The sequence below is a fragment of the Aquarana catesbeiana genome, linkage group LG04, assembly GCF_042186555.1.
Source record: "Aquarana catesbeiana isolate 2022-GZ linkage group LG04, ASM4218655v1, whole genome shotgun sequence".
NCBI classification, from domain to species: domain Eukaryota; kingdom Metazoa; phylum Chordata; class Amphibia; order Anura; family Ranidae; genus Aquarana; species Aquarana catesbeiana.
The window spans coordinates 130044544-130063777 of NC_133327.1; the positions used below are offsets into that span (position 1 = coordinate 130044544).

General features: G+C 44.1%; 1 protein-coding gene across 1 annotated transcript in view; it reads right to left on the reverse strand.

Annotated features, from left to right (window-relative positions):
* TM4SF19 (transmembrane 4 L six family member 19) overlaps positions 1–16231 on the reverse strand; it is a 46914-nt gene extending 30683 nt beyond the window's left edge. The window contains exon 1 of the mRNA XM_073628890.1: positions 16103–16231. The gene's annotated coding sequence lies outside the window, so the exon portion shown is untranslated. The remainder of the gene's footprint in view (positions 1–16102) is intronic.
* Positions 16232–19234: the final 3003 nt, after the last annotated feature.

The following is a 19234-nucleotide window of genomic DNA, read 5'->3' on the forward strand; positions in this document are numbered from 1 at the left end:
ATGTCCAGTGTGCATGAGGCCTTATAGTGCATCTGATTATGTGCAGTATTTTTAAATAATTAGGTTCAAGGAAGTTTGCAATCAAACATAAAAAAGTCCACTGGGGGGTCTCAACCTTTGTTTTATAGAATCCATCCCATCACCTTGCAGCTCACCAGCACAGAGAATTCACAAGCTAGGTCTCCTGGAAACATATCAGAGATTCACCCTTGAGTGTTTGTAAACCCTTACATATACCAAGTGAAGTGACTGGCATCAGGTGATACACAGAAATAAAACAAATCCTCCTACATGAGTTATACCTGTTTATCTGCAGTCTTCTCTTCTCGAAGTCTATTCAATGTCCAGAATTTATAAAGCTTGTCTGATCTGTCAGAAAAAGGGGCAGAGAGCTGAAGTTACACACTGCAGAGCTGAGTGAGGAGAGCTCTGAGAGCTGATTGGAGGGAAGGGACATACCCACACAGCACACAGGAACAGAGCTTTTTTTATATATAAATAATTTTTTATATATATTTTAAACTTTTTTTAGATTTTTTACTTTAGTTTGGTTACTAATGTGCATAACATTTATTATGGCATGTACTGGGGCGACATGCCATTGTTTACAAGCTTGCTAGCAATTTTTAAATGATTGTCTGTTATTTTCTTGTATTTGTACGTGATTTTGCAAATGTCCACTAGATGGCACTGAGTTGGTTAGTGTGTCTCTATTTCCACATATATTCAGCAAGGATCCCAGCTGTTTATTATTGGTGCTTAGATTGTTCCTATGATGTCCCCAGATTGGGATTTGCTAATAAACCAACCAGAATACTCAGCTCGGATCCAACCAGCCAATGATGCTGTTCCCTTCAGCGCGGTTTGGCTACTTAATGCGCATGTGCGTGCGTGATCACGTACCCCTGATGACGTCAGTTGTGACGAAACGGCCGTAGGGTCACAACGCGAACTTGCACTGCGCATGCGCGCTTTTAAAATAAACGGCGGTAGTGTCATTTTGCTGTCTAGTGACGGATTTTATTGCCATTGCTTATTTGCACCTTATATGCGACCTATGCAGTGCTTATGGATGCATTAGGAAGCATTTGTTTTTTTAAATAAAACTTTTTTGGTCCTCTACACTATTGGAGTCCCCTCTTCTTTCCTTTATGGTTTATCCCTGCTGGAGCACTGGTCATTGGACTTTTTTTTCCTGGAATCGTGGATTTGCCCCAGAGTGTCTTCTGCTATCGTTGGGAGGCTGATATCGAAAGTGACCAGAGGGACATCAGTTGCGGCTCTATAGGATCTCTACACTGACCTGCTATGCCTGTTTAGACCCCCCTGAGTAAGGGCGGTCACAGGCTTTCTAGTAAGCCTTCATTCTCTCCGGTGGTGGGCAGCACTATTGAGTGGTCTACGGGACATTTTTTTGGCACTTTATTTTTTGGACTAATTTTGTCATTATTGCTTGGACTTTTCATAAGTTTTTGAGCACATACGTTTTTGATGAAAGCACATTCACTGGTGATATATTGATTCTTTATAATATATTTTTAGATGTTGATTTTTATTATTATCACTATTGTTTATTCACTCAGATTCATGTCCAGCGCTACACTGATTTATCTATACAATTGTTGCCTTATATCGGGGTTATAGTGTTTAGCGGCAGGACTCACATCACGTTTTTCACTAATGATTTTTGTATTTTCACATTGTTTATTTACCTAGCGCAGTTCTTTATTTATTTTTAGGAACAGAGCTAAGGCTGTCATTCACAGGCTTTGTGCAGGTGGTCCCTCCCCTGTCACCTTTTTTTCTTTTGGTGTCAGGAAAACTTGTCAGAAGTGACTCATGTTGATAGCAGAGGAAGGAAGCAGCAGACAAAAATGATACTTAGTGCTCTTTTTTTTTTTTTAACATAGAAGTTTATTTAAATTTTCACAACAAAAAAAAAACAGTTCGCTTCGTATTAGATTTGATTACAGATGACATGCATAGAACATTTACGTGACTTGGTATGAGTAAGAATCAATTGACACAGTAGTTATCCATTTCAGAAGAAGGTATTAATACACTCATTAAGGGTATAGATATATGATGTACGTGTAGGGGATCCCACCTTTCACTTTAGAACATCCTCGCCCATCTGTGTATGGTTTTGAGAGGTCCTGGGAGCTAGTCACCGCCAATCCCCATGGGCCCGAACCCCACATTTCATTCAATAGACAGGTGTTTGGCCCTCACCCATGCTGCCCAGATTTTCTCAAATTTTTTTGGACAGTTCCTGCCCATATACGTCATTTTATATAATGGTAGCGCCTTATTTACCAGAGATAGCCAGAGTTGTTTAGTGGGCGGTTGGGATTGATTCCACTGCAGTAGGATTGCTTTTCTGGCATATAGTGTGGTGTAAAAAATGAATAGTTTCTTCCCCCATGAAACTTCTAGAAAATCACAAATACCTAGTAGAAGAGGTATTGGGCTGTATGGGACTTGCAGTCCCCCTATAGAATTGATATCAGCAAGTATACTTTGCCAGAATTCCACCACTCCGGGGCAAGACCAGACCACATGAAAGAAATCGGCATCCCCAGACCCACATCTAGGGCACCTCGCTATTCTATCAGGGTATATTTTCGCCAGGCGTATTGGAGAGTAGTAGGCCCTATGTAGGAATTTCAGCTGCATGAATCTATCCCTTGCTGAAATTGTCAAGGATAGGTATTGTTGGATTCCCTCTTCCCAGTCCTCGTCCGTCAACTCCGGAACATCCACCCTCCACCGCTCACATAGCTGGGAGACTTTAGACGTATCTCGAGTCACAAGTAGGTTATAGACGGCGGACAGTGTTCTTCCGCCATCCTGGTTTTTCAATACACTTTCTATCGGTGTCTCCTCCAGAGTCAGCGGGCCGGGGAACTGGGATCGGAACGCATGTCTCACCTGGAGGAACCTGAAGAACATATGGTTGGGTAGATCCTTTTCTCTTTTTAAAGCATCAAATGTGACTAGTTGTCCCTGGGCAACTATATCCCCCAGGGTCGTGATTCCATATCTGGCCCACACAACCGGGTCAGGGATGGAGTGAAAGTGAGGCAGGCGGGGGTTACCCCACAGGGGAGTTGCTAGGGACCAATTATTAGGTCCCCGAAATAGCGTATTAACAGTGTCCCATACCTTAAGGGTTGTTTTTATGGGACAGGTCACAACTGGGTTGGATCTGGGGCCTCTATGCACCAAGTTCCTCAACTCTGCATAGGAGCCGATCAGCGCCGCCTCCAAGGAAGCTGCCGGATTAGCCGTCTCTTCTGAGAACCACCATTTTACCGTTACCAATACCGCTGCCCAATAGTAGTTTAGGAAGCATGGTAAGGCCAGACCCCCCAAGGTCCCTGGTAGTTGCAATGTTGCCCTGGCTATTCTAGGAGTTTTCCCATTCCAAATGAATGAGGTGATAATGCTATCTATATGTCGAAAAAAGGTCATTGATATGGGGATCGGGGTTTGTCGGAATAGGTATGTAAATTTAGGTAAAATTTACATTTTGATTAAGTTGACACGGCCAACCGGGGTCAGTGGTAGGGTTCTCCATGTGTTACATCTTTGGGATAGGTGGTGAACCACGGGGTTTAAGTTTAAGCTGATATATTTTTTTAAGTCTAGGTGTATTTCTACCCCTAGGTATCTAAACTGGGAAACCCTACGGAGTTGTCCGTCTGTCTGCAAGGGAGTAGACCCCGCCCGCAGGGGAAACAGTATCGACTTTCCCCAGTTGATACATATACCAGAGAATTTCCCAAATCTATTAATTACCGAGAGAGCCTCCGGTAGGGAGGCACCGTCATCTTTAAGATAGAGTAAGGTGTCGTCAGCATATAACGACACCTTTTCCTGTAGAAGACCCCTCGGAATTCCCCTAACCCCGGGTGTGGCCCTGAGAAGGGCAGCCATCGGCTCCATTGCCAGGGCAAAAAGCCCCGGCGAGAGCGGGCACCCCTGCCTGGTTCCCCTACCCAAAGGAAAGGTCGGGGAGAGTACTGTACCTGTGCGAACTCTGGCTGTAGGGGCCCTGTATACCATCCCGACCCAGGAGATAAAGACCGGGCCAAACCCGAATCTGCGGAGGACCTCCCATAGATAGCCCCACTCAACAGAGTCGAAGGCTTTCTCCGCGTCTAGAGAGGCCACAACTTCGTCTCGGGTATCCTCCTCCCCGGAGGCCAGGACAGCAAACAACCTACGTATGTTTATGTCTGTGCCCTTTCCAGGCATGAAACCTGATTGATCTCCATGAATTAGATCAAGTATTATTTTGTTTAACCGCTGGGCCAAAATTTTGGTTAAAATCTTCGCGTCCGAATTAAGTAAAGATATAGGTCGATATGAGGGACATAGTTGGGGGTCTTTCCCGGGCTTTGGCAGGACCACTATGATGGCTTGTGACATGGATTGTGGAATCTCCCCAGTACGCAGGGTCTCTGTAAGCATTGTGTGCATCCTAGGCGCCACCTCGCCCATATACTGTTTATAAAATTCAGGAGGTAGGCCGTCCAGTCCCGGTGTTTTCCCCGTTTGTAAAGAGCTGAGAGCCCGTTGGACCTCCTCCAAGGTTATTGGAGCTTCGAGGTCCTCCCGTGCCGCAGCCGTGAGGGTCGGAAGTGTTATTTCGTCTAGGAATTCCAAGAGTTCCTTCTCTGAGTATTGTGCCCTAGATGAGTATAGGGACGAGTAATACTCAGCAAAGCAAGCATTTATCCCCACAGGGTCTGATATTAGGGTGCCGTCATTCTTACGGATACGAGCTATGGTTGACACAGGGGACTGCTCCCTGGCCAACCAGGCCAAAAGCTTACCTGTCTTTTCCCCTTGCTCAAATATTCTTTGAGTTTGGGCTAGTTGGCGTTTGTTTGCCTTGGCTACCCTTAGTAGCATTACCTCCCGATAGGCAACCTTCATGTCTTGTGCTATAATAGGGTTGGCCGTGAGGGTGTATCTGGTCTCTAAGTCTCGGGCTTTGGTCTCTGCCTCTTCCACCATCATCTTATTATTTCTGCGCTCTCTAGCTATGGATGACATATAGCAGCCTCTGATGTATGCTTTAAAAGTGTCCCATATCATCCCCGGAGTGGAGGAACCCGCGTTGGTCAACCAAAATTGTTTTATCTCTTTTACTATCTCAATTTCTATAGTAGGATGTTCAATCCAGAATCGGGAGAGTCGCCAGATTCTGTCCGCCTGTGGAGTGGAGGTTTGCAGTATGCATAATAGCGGGGAATGGTCAGAAATTCCCCTCGGCAATGTATCAATATTTATAACTTTGGGAAGCATGGGTGAGCTTGCGTAAAGGAGGTCAATACGTGATAATGAGTTGTAGGAGGAAGAGTGACATGTATAAACTCGTTCTGTTGGATGTTTCCAACGCCACACATCCTCTAATCCCAGCACCTGCGCCCATCTAGTTAGCGCAGAGTCTGTAGCTGGGTCCGGGGACATTTTATCTATTGACGGGTTAGGTGTGATATTAAAATCCCCCGTGAGAATTACATTATCTGTGGGGAATTGCGCAATTATAGTAGTGATCTTCTGCAGTAGGGAAATGTTAGCCGTTGGAGGCAAGTATACCCCCACTATGATCATTGCCAATGCTTCTATATTAGCGTGGATTATTATATATCTACCTTCTGGGTCTATGAGAATATCAAGGGGTTCAAAATTGAGTGATTTGTGGATCAATATACTAACCCCCCTGGTGTAATTAGTGTATGTGGCATGATAATGGTGTCCCACCCATGGTTTTTTAACCCCAACACTCTGCCCCCCATCAAATGTGTCTCTTGAAGAATACAAATACTGGGCGTATATTTCTTAAGATATTCAAAAACTAGTGAGCGTTTAATTTTGTGATTAAGACCCCTTACATTCCATGACAATATTTTCAGCTGAGCCATATCTCAATGTGGTATATATTTCTTTCGGAAAACCATGTATTGTTAGAATATATAGATAACTCCTTCCCATCCCTCCCCCCTCCCTCCAAGGGACCCATCCTCCACCCAAGGACAAAGACCAGTCTGGCAGCCTGAAGTATGTATCCTATGCCTTTGCTATTGTCAAGCCATCTATAGGAGATTTCCCTTAAATTATGAAGCGAAAAACAAAGAACAAAAATTAACTTTAAACAACCTAAACAAAACGTCCCTCCCATCCCTCCCCACACCCCATTAATTAAACCTCGGGGTGTTTGAGTACCCATAACAAGCAAAATAAAAGAAAATAAACAGGAGGAACCTCCTAGGGGGCGGTGTGTAGCAGTTGGCACACCTAGGACTTAATTATCTTAGCGTGAGATCAGAGACCGCACTACTCACTGCATCTGCAGGCCTATGCTGATAATAAATAACGAGAAGGGGAGGGTAAAATAAAGATTCCTTATAAAAAAGGAAGGAAAAACCCGGAGAAGGAAACCAAAACAAAAAGGAGAAGTATCCCCCATATCCAGGGCCCCCTCCCTTCCATGTGGACCTGAGCAACCTGTCTGCGCTAGAGCAGCCATTAGCACTTAGATATTTCTAAGGGTACAATCTTAGTTACAAACTATGGTAGTTTCTATAAACCTGTAAAAAGTAAAAGAAAGTTGGTTAATCAATAGAAGCAGTCACTTAGCATCCTCTTGAAGAGTCAGACCACTTAACAGAATTCCACCATTAACCCTTCCCTCCACCACCCATCTCCAATAACAGGATGAATATTGGTTATGTGGGGCACTATGTCTCGCATTCTCCCCTTTTCTCTTTTCTTCCCATCAGCCCTGGAGTCAGTAAATACAGCAACAAAGTTCCATGAGTCCATACCGTCTGTCAGGACTGCCAACATCCGAGTAGTCCCTTTAGGGGGGAGAGAGGAGCCCTAGGACAAAAAAAAAAAAAAAAAAGGGGGGGGGGGGAATACATTCCAGCAGTCCATATTTAACGCACCCCCATCGATCCCCCCCATTCCCTCGACACAGGACTGTTCAGCAAAGCAAGTATCCATCCCCTATTGCCTGGTTAGCTGTTCGGCAATACTCCCCCCAGATAATCAGGCCCCTCAGGATTCATGTATGCCATAGTGCCCGGACAGCGTGTCATTTACCAATAGAGGTGGGGATTATTAGAGATAGCAAACTGTAAGTCTTATCACCGGTCATCACCAGGTAGATGGAGGGTTAGGCTTGGCGCACTCCATATGCCGTATCAGTGATTGCGTGGCAGGGATTCAAGCCATCTGGCTGCTTCCTCCGGGGAGGTGAAGAATTTAGTAGTTTCGCCATCCACTACCCTGAGTCGTGCAGGGAATAACATGCTGTATTTTAGTCCCTTAACGCGCATTTGGGCCTTGACCTGATCGAACGTCCTGCGTTGCCTCTGTGCTTCCACGGAGTAGTCAGGAAATAGCATTATCTTTGCATTCTCAGTGCGCAGCTCTCCCACTTTCCGTGCCTCCCTTAAGATCAGATCTCTATCTCTAAAGTTCAATAAACGAAATATGAAGGTGCGTGGAGGTGTTCCCGGTGGGCCCCGAGTTGACGGCATTCTGTGGGCTCGCTCCACCGCAAAGTGTGCAGAGAATGGTGCCTGCGGGAGAAGGTTGCGCAGCAACTGCTCCGTGTAAGCCTCCGGGTCTCTTCCCTCCGCCCCTTCCGGAAGTCCCACCAAGCGCAGATTATTCCTGCGATTTCTGTTTTCCTGATCTTCCGCACGCGATTCCAGCATTTTCATTTTAACTTGCAGTATACGAATGGAGGCGCCGTGATCTCGGATTTCGTCTTCATTCTCCCCTACCCTCCTTTCAGCCTCCGTCAGCCTGTCTCTGTATTTGTCCATATCCCTTCTTATTAGGCCCATTTCTGACTGTATTTGCTCTATTTTGGTAGTTAGGGTAGTTTGACATCCCGTGATAGCCTGCATTAATGCTTGAAACTGATCCTCTCCCATCTGGGAGGACTCAGCCTGAGTGTCTGTGTGATCTGTTTGCGAGGCCATGTTTGAACACACTACTCCCCGTGGGCCCTGTGCTGGTGGCGATGTATTAGGGGCCTTTTGTTTCTGTTTCTGGGCGCCACAGGTTCTTCTTCGCATGCCCAGTTTTCAGTCTGCCAGGTATTATGTGACAGGTAAGGGTCCCTCAGCAGCCAGTTTACAGTATATATCCTCCGCCCTCCGTATATCCCCGTCTCTCTCACCTTCCAGCAGGTCTTGTCTTTAGTCCCTCCGCCTCTCCCCTCCGGAGGGCACCTCCGCTGGGCGTGTAGCAGCCCCTCTTCCGCCGATCGCGGCACCTGAGGCTGGGGATCGCGAGTGCCTCGTAGGCCTCAGAATGGCGGATCCCTTCTAGATTAATGAGCCGGCCGAGGGCCTCCGAGGCGGCGTGTATGTCTCTTCTCTTCCGCTCCGGGCCTCCCCCTGCCTCCCAGCGGCGCCAGCCACAGCGGATGGATCGATGCGGCCACTCCACGGCCGTTCACGGCACCCGAGGCCGGGGATCGCGAGGCCGCACAGGCCGCAAGATGGCGGAACGTCCCGAGCCGGCCGAGAGCTTACAGCGGCTTCATCCGACGGTCCACACCTACGATTCTCCTCCACTCCGCCGCCGGTAACAGAGCACCGCCACCCCAGGTCAGTTTTTAGAGGAATCTCTCGGGTTTAAGGTAGGATTCCTATGGATGCAGTAAGGGGCGGCGGAGCTCCCTCAGATTCCTTGTCCGGCAGTGTCACCCGGGAGCCGAATTGCCACCATCATCCGGCTCCAGCTTTCCCCGCCTCTGTGCCCGGTCTCAGCCACAACCCCAGGGGGCAGTAAAAACTGTTATTAGTCCACAAACGAATGGATTTGAAGGCCTGCAGTGTGCGGAGCTCTATCCCAGACGTCCTATCTGGTCGCCATCTTGACCACGCCCCCATACTTAGTGCTCTTAATTGAGCAAAGTACACACCATAGAGAGATATGCTTTGTTCATATTTCATGTCTGAGGTTTACAACCACTTTAACATGTTTTGCTTCCAGATTATGCAGCATCTAACTATTTATAAAAACACCATCAGATGCTCCACAAAAATAAATAGCAAATTATGATGCCCGTGTGAAAGGGGCCTAAAAGTTACCTCTTACTCTGTATAGCTATTATGGTTACATTGTATCTATAGCATTTCTGGATCACTGCTGCCACATCCTCCTGTTCTGGTTAATCATCGACACTACCGGCTTTTATGAAGTTTATTTTAACCTACTACTTAGATATGGAGATTAGTATACTTTTTTAATTTATCATTTCAACACAATAAACCTTTTTTTTAAATTATACATATATTTCGGTTTTGCTAACTATTCCCTTAGAATTATATTTTACTGGAGATACAAGACATTATTGTGTGAATGCTTCATGTTAGTTACCATGTTCCTGAACCCACCTGTACTCCCACTCCTCCATCATTGAGGGCTGGTTCACACTAGTCTGACATGAGCTCCGATTTGGCGAGCACAAGTCGCGTGACATGTCAAAATCGATAATTCCCTATGAGAGCTGTCTTAACTGGTCCGACTTGTGTTGGTCTAAATAAAATTCGAGAAAAATTCTGGACAGCCGCACTCCAAGAAATAGCCTTTATTTGTCAAAAGGAATAAAAAAAGTACATGCCACAGCAGAACAGACAGAAGAGCTGACGCGTGTCACACTATCAAACAGTGCTTAATCAAGCTTTGATTAAGCACTGTTTGATAGTGTGACACGCGTCAGTCTTCTGTCCGTTCTGCTGTGGCATGTACTTTTTTGATTACTTTTGACAAATAAAGTTTATTTCTTGGAGTGCGGCTGTCCAGAATTTTTCTTGAATTTTATTGCTATATGCATTGCCAGCACCTGTGGCTTCCAAACAAGAGGAGAGGTTCATTCCAAACTGATCTGCCTGAACCGGTAACACCCTTTTTTCTGTTGTGTTGGTCTAACTTTGAAAAAGGCTCCTGCACTACTTTGGTCTGACTTGGGCACAATTTCAGCCCATTGATTTGAATGTAAGTCGCATCCAAATCAGATCATCATCTTAACTGATCTGAATTGTGGGCATGTGACTTGTGCTCTGAGGATCTTGAAGGGGAACCCCACATCAAAATAAAAAAAAAAAGAAGGTGTGGGGTCCCCCCCCAAGACCATACCAGGCCCTTTAAATCTGGTATGGTTCTTGAAGGGGAACATCACGCCGTTTTGTTTTTTTTAACTTTGGCATGGGGTTCCCCCAGGGAGAAGACATCAGGAGAGGGAGAAGACATCAGCGAAGGGAGAAGACCGGATAAAGAAGACATCGGTGGCGGAACTGGAAAAAGAAGACACCGGAGGCGGTATCAGATAAAAAAGACACGGAACTACAATATGGATGTTCTTCATTTTTAATAAAGGACTTGTCAAAAACCCTTGTTTTTTGTAACACTACAATGCTTTTTTTTTTGGGTAAATGAGTAGGGGTACAATGTGCCCATTCTTATTCACATGGGGGGCTGGGATCCAGGGGCCCCCTTTCTTAAATAGGCCTTCCAATTTCCGATAAGTCCCCCTGCCTGCAGACCCCCACAACCACTGACCAGGGTTGTGGGGAAGAGGCCATTGTCCCCATCAACATGAGGACAATGTGCTTTGGACACATTGTGGCTTGTGTGGGATCCAGATCCTGACCTGCTGGGCTGCATGTTTGGATAAGGGTCTGGTATTGATTTTGGGGGGACCCCATGGCGTTTTTTTTTTTTTTGGCGTGGGATTTCCCCTCAAAATCCATACCAGACTGAAGGGTTTGATATGATGTGGGGGGGGAACCACGCTATTTTCTTAATTCTTCTATATATTTGGCGTGAGGTTTCATCCATACCAGAAGCAAAGGAATGGTTTTGATTGGTCAAAGGACAAGTTGCAATCATCTTAAAGTCAGATCAGAGTCGGATCCTGTTCACTGAAGTCGCATGGAAGCCGGACAAGTCGCAGGGCAAAGTCACATCTAAAGTCGTGCAACTTCCATGTCAAATCAGTGTGAACATGCATTAGTATTTAAATCTGTCTAGCACATCCACCCATTAGGCCTCATGTGGTGTATTTCTGTGCGAGGCCGTTTATCTGCATGGGGATAAATAGGTGTTCTGTACATCCCTGTGCAAGCAGTCCCATTCATGTCAGTTGGGATGCAGCGGCTACACAGACAAAGCTGCTACTCCTGATTTGACATCTGTGTGGGTGAATGTCTCCGAACTTACACTGTCTGTGTTTGGGGACCCGCAGTAATGAGCAGCGGATGTGCCTATGTAGCCACTGCATCCCTATTGACATCAGTGGGACTGCCTGTGCAGGAACGAACAGAACACCACTGCATTCCTGCGTGGGTAAACACAGCCTTGCAGGGGCTATGCTGTAGTATGCCCCGTGTGAACGAGATCTTAGGCTTGAGAAATGAGCAGCCCTGAAATGCACTGTCTAGTAACTCACACAGTAAAGCTACATTCATAAGGACAAGCAAGGTAGCAGCAACACTCTATGGTTGCATACAAGCTGGCAAATTAGCTGCAGACAGTTTGTGTACAGCCAGGACTCCACAGAAATGCTGACCCTGGATGCTCACTGTCTACATCTGGGCTCGGTGGGAGGGTCTATTCGCATGTAACCACTCAGATGAGAGGTTACGTGTGAACAACAGCAACGCCAGCCATTGATTTGTGCAGAGTACAAAACCGACAGCCGTCGCTGTTTGGGCACATTATGTGTAGGTAGTGTTTAGAGGCCCCTGTGCAGTTGTGTCACTATAGCGTAAAGCCCAGTGGGCTGAAAAAAAACTGAAGAGCTCAGGAGGGGCCGCTGTACTAACTATCCAATGTTAGTACAGCGATCTCCCCTGCTGTGTTATTGTGTTCTGACAGGGGGATGCCGCTGCCCGCCTGAACACCCTGGCTGGCTGACAGCATTGATCGAATGCTGATCGGCAGACTTTTTTGGGTTATGCCCTTTTGACAGGCCGGCTCCTGTGGGACCAGCTGCCATAGACACTGGCCGAACGTTGGACGGTTTCCATGGAATCGATACCACCCGATATTCGGCCCATGTGTGCTAGACCTAAGTTTTCATTCTGAGGCTTTCCAAGCTGCTGTGGATGTTGACACTTTTCTTCTTAGGTGGGTCCAGTGGGCCAGTGCTGATTACATAACAACTTACAGCCCAACAGTCAGAGAAGTTCAAGAACTATCTCCTATTCTCATTGTTCTTTACCGTACTGTAAGTGAAAGATTGTCTTCTTCTACATAAAACTAGGCTTAACAAAAAGCCTATACCTTCCCGCTTGTTTTCCCCTATACAGAGTGTTGTCACCCTATAACAGGAAGTTCCTGGACAAAGACCTAAATGGTAGGATTACCAGGCTTTATTTAAAAAAAAAAATAAATAAATAAAGCTACAGTTTTTAAAATATGGAACATAATACTTGAAATGACATTAGTGTGTTAAAGCCTAATAAGATTTTAGCGGTTGGGTTTAATTATGCTTTGGATTTATCCACATCTTCACAGACATAGCAATAGCAGACACATATAATCTTGCTGTTCAAACTATTTCTCCACGTTAAAGCAGACCTAAACTTACATTCAAAGCATGCAGCGAATGATAAACATCATGGTTGCTTGTGTTTTCAACCAAACTGTCAAGCCATCAAACGGCTGGTGTCATTACTGATCACATACAGTATGTTTCACCATGACAACTGCAGATCAAGCAGAGGCCTAGATGACCTTTGCTGTAAAGGAGGGGAGGGTTTAATTTCATTTTGAGTAAAATGAGGCATCTAGTAGCTTCATTCTAATAGATTAGATGACAAGACAGCTCTATGTGCAACCATACCCCTGAAGGGTCACTGAGAATATATATACCCAGGTCTTCCACAATAGTACATAGGCTGCCAGTCACAAGCAAGGTTCAGTGCACACCAACAACACAGGCTCAGTCTAGGGGATGTCTTTTTAGAATTTATTTTTGAAAAAACCTGGAAGCAAGGGTTTAGGGTCACAGGATACTCTAATACGTTAGCAAATAATAGGAGGACAAACTTCTCTGTAATCTTCTAATAGCAGCTTTTCCTGGAGATAACAGAGAATGGGCTGTATATCTAGGACCCTATAGTAGCAGTCACAATCAATATAGCAACCTCTGGCACTTGCACAACTAATAGTCCCCAAGCAAGGTCACCCCTCATCCACCAGTAGTTACTCAGTGAGGGAGATAAAGATTCTTCTCCAGACCAGGACTTCAGAATAGTGCCCTCCAGCAATTCATCCTCTAGCAATCTTCTGCAGGTCCTCAGCCCAGCAACTACTGAGGCCCAGACTGCAATTTCTTGTCTCTCTGTCTATCTCCCGGGGACAACAGCCCCCAGGAGACTGGAATAGGAAAGAACCCTTTGACAGGGCTTCCTAAACATTTATCACCTCCCTAGCCACCTTCTGGGTGCCACCTTCCAGGGACTGACTGGAGCACGATAAATATTCATGCTGGCTATTTGAATCTTTCTGCCCTGTATTCTGGAAGCTTCTTCGAGAGGCAGGTGAGAGAAATCAAACACTCAGCTCAGGAAACTCTGAACAGACAAAAACAATCAATCAATTACTGCTTCACTCACTACAGTGAAGCCAAGAACTAAATTTAAGGTGGTTAAGTCAGAAGGGTTTTTTTATCTTAATGCATTCTATGCATTAAGATAAAAAAAACCTTCAGTGTGCAGCAACTCCCCACAGCCCCCCTAATACTTACCTGAGTCCCATCTCAATCCAGGGATGTTGCACAAGAGACTCGGCTGCCCGGGACTCTCCCTCCTCATTGGCTGAGACAGCAGCAGATGACATTGGCTCTCACTGCTGTCATTCAAAGTCAGTGAGCCAATGAGGAGAGAGGGGGCAGGTTTGAATTGCTACTCTGTGTCTGAATGGACACAGGGAGCTGCAGCTCAGCTCTGGTGCCCCCATAGCAAGCTGCTTGCTGTAGGGGCACTCAGCAGGAGGAAGAGGCCAGGAGCACCGGCGAGGAACCCGAGAAGAGGAAGATCTGGGTTGCTCTGTGCAAAACCACTGCACAGAGCAGGGAAGTATCATGTTTGCTATTTCTAAATTTAAAAAAATTTGACTTTACTATCACGCTAACCTAGCAGCCTAACCACAGGAGGGTGCTATGCCAGAATATCTATACCTTGTTTAATATAAATATACTCTGGACTTATAATGTCTAAAATTGAACCTGAAGTGACATCAACATTTTTACACTCCTGCCACACTGGAGGCACCCATCTTCAGATCAATGGAGGCACATACAAATCTTTTATAGGTAAACCTATAATATCTTTTATCGGTAAACCTACACAATTATCATTTAAAGTGAACATACTGTATGCTTGGCCCATGCGATTGGGAAATCACCTCACTTTTGAGAGATTTCCTCGCACTCTCTGTTGTGTCTCTGGGATAGGGAAGGGAAATTTCACCAATGGGACACAGGTAGCAAAGAAAAAAAAATGGACAGAGACAGGGGTTTTAAAGTGTGTTTAAAAGCAAAACCTTTCTTTTTTCGTTTGTGATAGTGTGCGGAAGGGTTGGGCCTTGTTGTAGTCTTTGTCCCTGCTGAGTAGATGGAAATCCTAAATTTTAGAGTTGAGATCATCAGTTGACAGCAAGTGCTGAGGACAAATGTGCTGGTGAAAACCATCCAAGATTGGAATTTCTCTGACTTTAGAGAGAGAACTGATAATGTCTGTTGTATCACCAAGACAGGAAGTGAAGGAGATAATCCCCAACAGGACACAGACAGTATAAAATATCCTGATAGGAGTTTAACCAGTTCTGCCCGGCCAATAGCAAAATGACGGCAGGGCGGTGGTTTCGTTATCCTGAATGGAAGTCATATGACGTCCTCTCAGAAAGCGCTGATCACGTGGCAGTGCAAATTACTTTACTGAATGAATCAGTTGAATTCAGTAAAGTGCTTGCTTATAGCAATGCAATGCACTGCTATAAGCAAACATAATGTGTCAAAAAAAAAAAAAAAAAAAAAAAAATTTACAAAAACATTATGTAAAAAAATTACAACTTCAAAAAACTTGCCATGCCTCTTACTAAATACCTTGGACTGTCTACTTTCCAAAAAGGAGTCATTTGGGGGATATTTGTACTGTCCTAGCATTTTAGGGCTTCAAGAAATTAGACCGTCAGTACATCAGGATTGATACATTTTCATTATATATATATATATATATATATATATATATATATATATATATATATATATATATATATATATATACATACATATATATACACACACACACCATAGTTTGTGGACTCTATAAACTTTCACACAAACTAAATAGTATACACTGATTTGGGTTATTTTCACCTAAGAAATGTAGCAGAATAAATTTTGGGCTACATTTACAAAGAACAATTATTTATTGTTTCAAAATTTTCAGTCTTTTTTTGTTTATTTAGCAAAAAATTAAAAAAAAAAAAAAAAACAGTGGTGATAAAATATCACCAAAAGAAAGCTCTATCTGTGAGAACAAAATGACAAAAATTTAGTTTGTGTACAGCGTTGCATGACCGCGCAATTGTAATTCCAAGTGCAACAGCTCTGAAAGCTGAAAATATGCCTGGGCAAGAAGGGGGTAAAAAAAAAAAAAAGGGGGGTATTGAAGTGGTTAAACCCCTTCCTAGTCTTTCCAAAACTACACAAAAAAATGGTTATACATATACTTTAACTGTTCCTTTATCAAAAATTAAAAAAGTTTGGGCTGTACATAATTTAGTAGGCAGTATATGCATTACCGATTTAGATGTTACTTTTCATGCCCAAAGTGCTTTTATTATATCAGTATAATATTTTGGCAAATTATATAGTACATCATATATAAAATTGACACGATTAAGTAATTTAGTCATTTAAAAACATAATGGGGGGGTTAATAAAACTGGAGCAGCTATGCATAGTAACCAATCAGTCTTTATCTGCAGCTTGTTCAGTTAAGCTTTTAAATGAGCACAAAATGTTATACCAACAAAGAGATATATTTCTTACCTGTTGATAATGATTTGCTATGATATTGTCAGCATGGAGCATCTGGAAAGTATTAGAAGGAAGTTTTCCAAATCCCAGAGAATCACAGTGTGTTGAATAACTTCCCCCTAGCTCCTTCATATATGCATCGAGACTCAACCACAACAGCCAAATTTAGCCAAGAAAGAGGAATCTTAACGCTGTACATAAGCAAATTAGGGGACTGTGAAAAAGTCACGAGAATGGATGAAAATTACATTCCTATATAAAGTAAAATATTGAATGCTTTGCAATTTGGTGGTACTTTTTTTTATGTGGTCATACAGCACTTCTCTGTGAAACATTTTTAATCATCCCTCTGTATCGGGGGTAAATAGCATTCTAGCGGCCAGCAGACTAAGTAAAAAAACGAATTGATTTCCCTATCCACACAAACAAGGTAGATGGAAAAATTCCCCTCACTGGGACATTGTATTATGACAGTGGGGTCCGCCGCTGTCCGTATACACTGATCAGCGACTTTAGCACATTGGCTGCAGCTGCTGGTTGACAAAAGTTTTCCAGCATGTCCCTTTGACAGAAGTTGATCGAACAGTTGACTTCTGTCAAGCAGGGATGGCCACATACTGATAGAAGTTCAGCTGATCCCTACAGTGAGTGACCAGGTGAAGGGTAGTGACAGATTCAGCTTGCTGGACAATAGTTGTGCTGTGCATTAAAAGTGTTGCAAATTCTTGAGGTTCCACAACTACAGTGCCTTGAAAAAGTATTTATATCCCTTGAAATTTTCCACATTTTGTCATTTTACAACCAAAATCATAAATGTATTTTATTGGGATTTTATGTGATAGACCAACACAAAGTGGCACATAATTGTGAAGTGGAAGGAAAATGATAAATGGTTTTCAATTTTTTTTACAAATAAATATGTGAAAAGTGTGGCGTGCATTTGTATTCAGCCCCCTTTACTACCCCTAACTAAAATCTGGAAGCCTCGGATAGAGGGGGCGGCGCCGGGGCGCCCCTAATGGACGGGCACTGGCCAAGAGGCTCATGGGAACTCTGAAAGAGCTGCAGAGATCCACAGCCCAGGCAGTACAACTATTAGTTGTGCACTCCACAAATCTGGCCTTTATGGAAGAGTGGCAAGAAGAAAGCCATAAGAAGTCTGTTTGCAGTTTGTGAGAAGCCATGTGGGGGACACAGCAAACATGTGGAAAAAAGTGACCAAAATTGAACTTTTTGGCCTAAAAGCAAAGCGCTATGTGTGGTGGGAAACGAACCCTGCACATCACCCTGAATACATCATCCCCACCGTGAAACATGGTGGTGGCAGCATCATGTTGTAGGGATGCTTTTCTTGAGCAGGGACAGGGAAGTTGGTCAGTGTTGATGGGAATATGGATGGAGCCAAATACAGGGCAATCTTAGAAGAACCTATTAGAAACCTGTTATGCCGCGTACACGCGGTCGGACTTGCCAACGGGACAAGCTCCGTCGGCATTTCCGACGGAAAGATTTAGAACAAGTTCTCTATCTAAGTCCGTCAGAAATGCCGACAGAAAAAGTCCAATGGGGAATACACACAGTCGGAATATCCGACCAAAGGTTCCCATCGGACTTTTTCTGTCGGGAATTCCGGCCGTGTGTACGCGGCATTAGAGTCTGCAAAAGACTTGAGACTAGGTTGGAGGTTCACCTCCCAGCAGGATAATAGCCCTAAACATACAGCCAGAGCTACAATGAAAACATCAAAGCATATTCATGTGTTAGAATGGCCCAGTCATAACCCAGACCTAAATCCAAAGGAGAATCTGTGGCAAGACTTGAAAAGTGCTGTTCACAGACGCTCTCCATCCAGAGCGGTCTCTTGACAGAGCTTGAATCTATTTTGCAAAGAAGAATGGGCAAAAAATGTCACTCTCTAGCTGTGCAAAGCTTGTAGAGACATACCCAAAAAGACTTGCAGCTGTAATTGCAGCAAAAGGTGGTTCTAAAAACTTATTGACTCAGGGGGGCTGAATACAAATGCTCACCCCACACTTTTCACATATTTATTTGTAAAAAATTTTGAAAACCATTTATAATTTTCCTTTCACTTCACAATTATGTGCCACTTGGTGTTGGTCTATCACATAAAATCCCAATAAAATACATTTACGTTTTTGGTTGTAATGTGACAAAATGTGGAAAATGTCAAGAGATATGAATACTTTTTCAAGGCACTGTATTCTACTATTCTATCAGTTATGGGGATAATTCACATCATGTAAATTGATGTGTTTTCCTGTGCAGATGAAATGCAGGACACGTGAAAATCCATTTTATTCAATGGGACTCACCCTTTTATTCAGGTCACCTTGCAGGTTGTAAAGAAAGCATTGCTGTATGCTGTTCTGCATTTTGGCACATTGCCCTGTGTGGCTCCATGTGAAACCCACGGCAAGATACAGTGGGGACAGAAAGTATTCAGACCCCCTTAAATTTTTCACCCTTTGTTATATTGCAGCCATTTGCTAAGATCATTTAAGTTCATTTTTTTTCCTCATTAATGTCCACACAGGAACCCATATTGACAGAAAAACACAGAATTGTTGACATTTTTGCAGATTTATTAAAAAAGAAAAACTGAAATATCACATGGTCCTAAGTATTCAGACCCTTTGCTGTGACACTCATATATTTAACTCAGGTGCTGTCCATTTCTTCTGATCATCCTTGAGATGGTTCTACACCTTCATCTGAGTCCAGCTGTGTTGCTGCAGGGACAGGACGACTGGTTGCAATCGAGGGAAAGATGAATGCGGCCAAGTACAGGGATATCCTGGACGAAAACCTTCTCCAGAGTGCTCAGGACCTCAGACTAGGCTGAAGGTTTACCTTCCAACAAGACAATGACCCTAAGCACACAGCTAAAATAACGAAGGAGTGGCTTCACAACAACTCCGTGACTGTTCTTGTATGGCCCAGCCATAGCCCTGACTTAAACCCAATTGAGCATTTCTGGAGAGACCTAAAAATGGCTGTCCATCAATGTTTACCATCCAACCTGACAGAACTGGAGAGGATCTGCAAGGAGGAATGGCAGAGGATCCCCAAATCCAGGTGTGAAAAACTTGTTGCATCTTTCCCAAAATGACTCGACTGTATTAG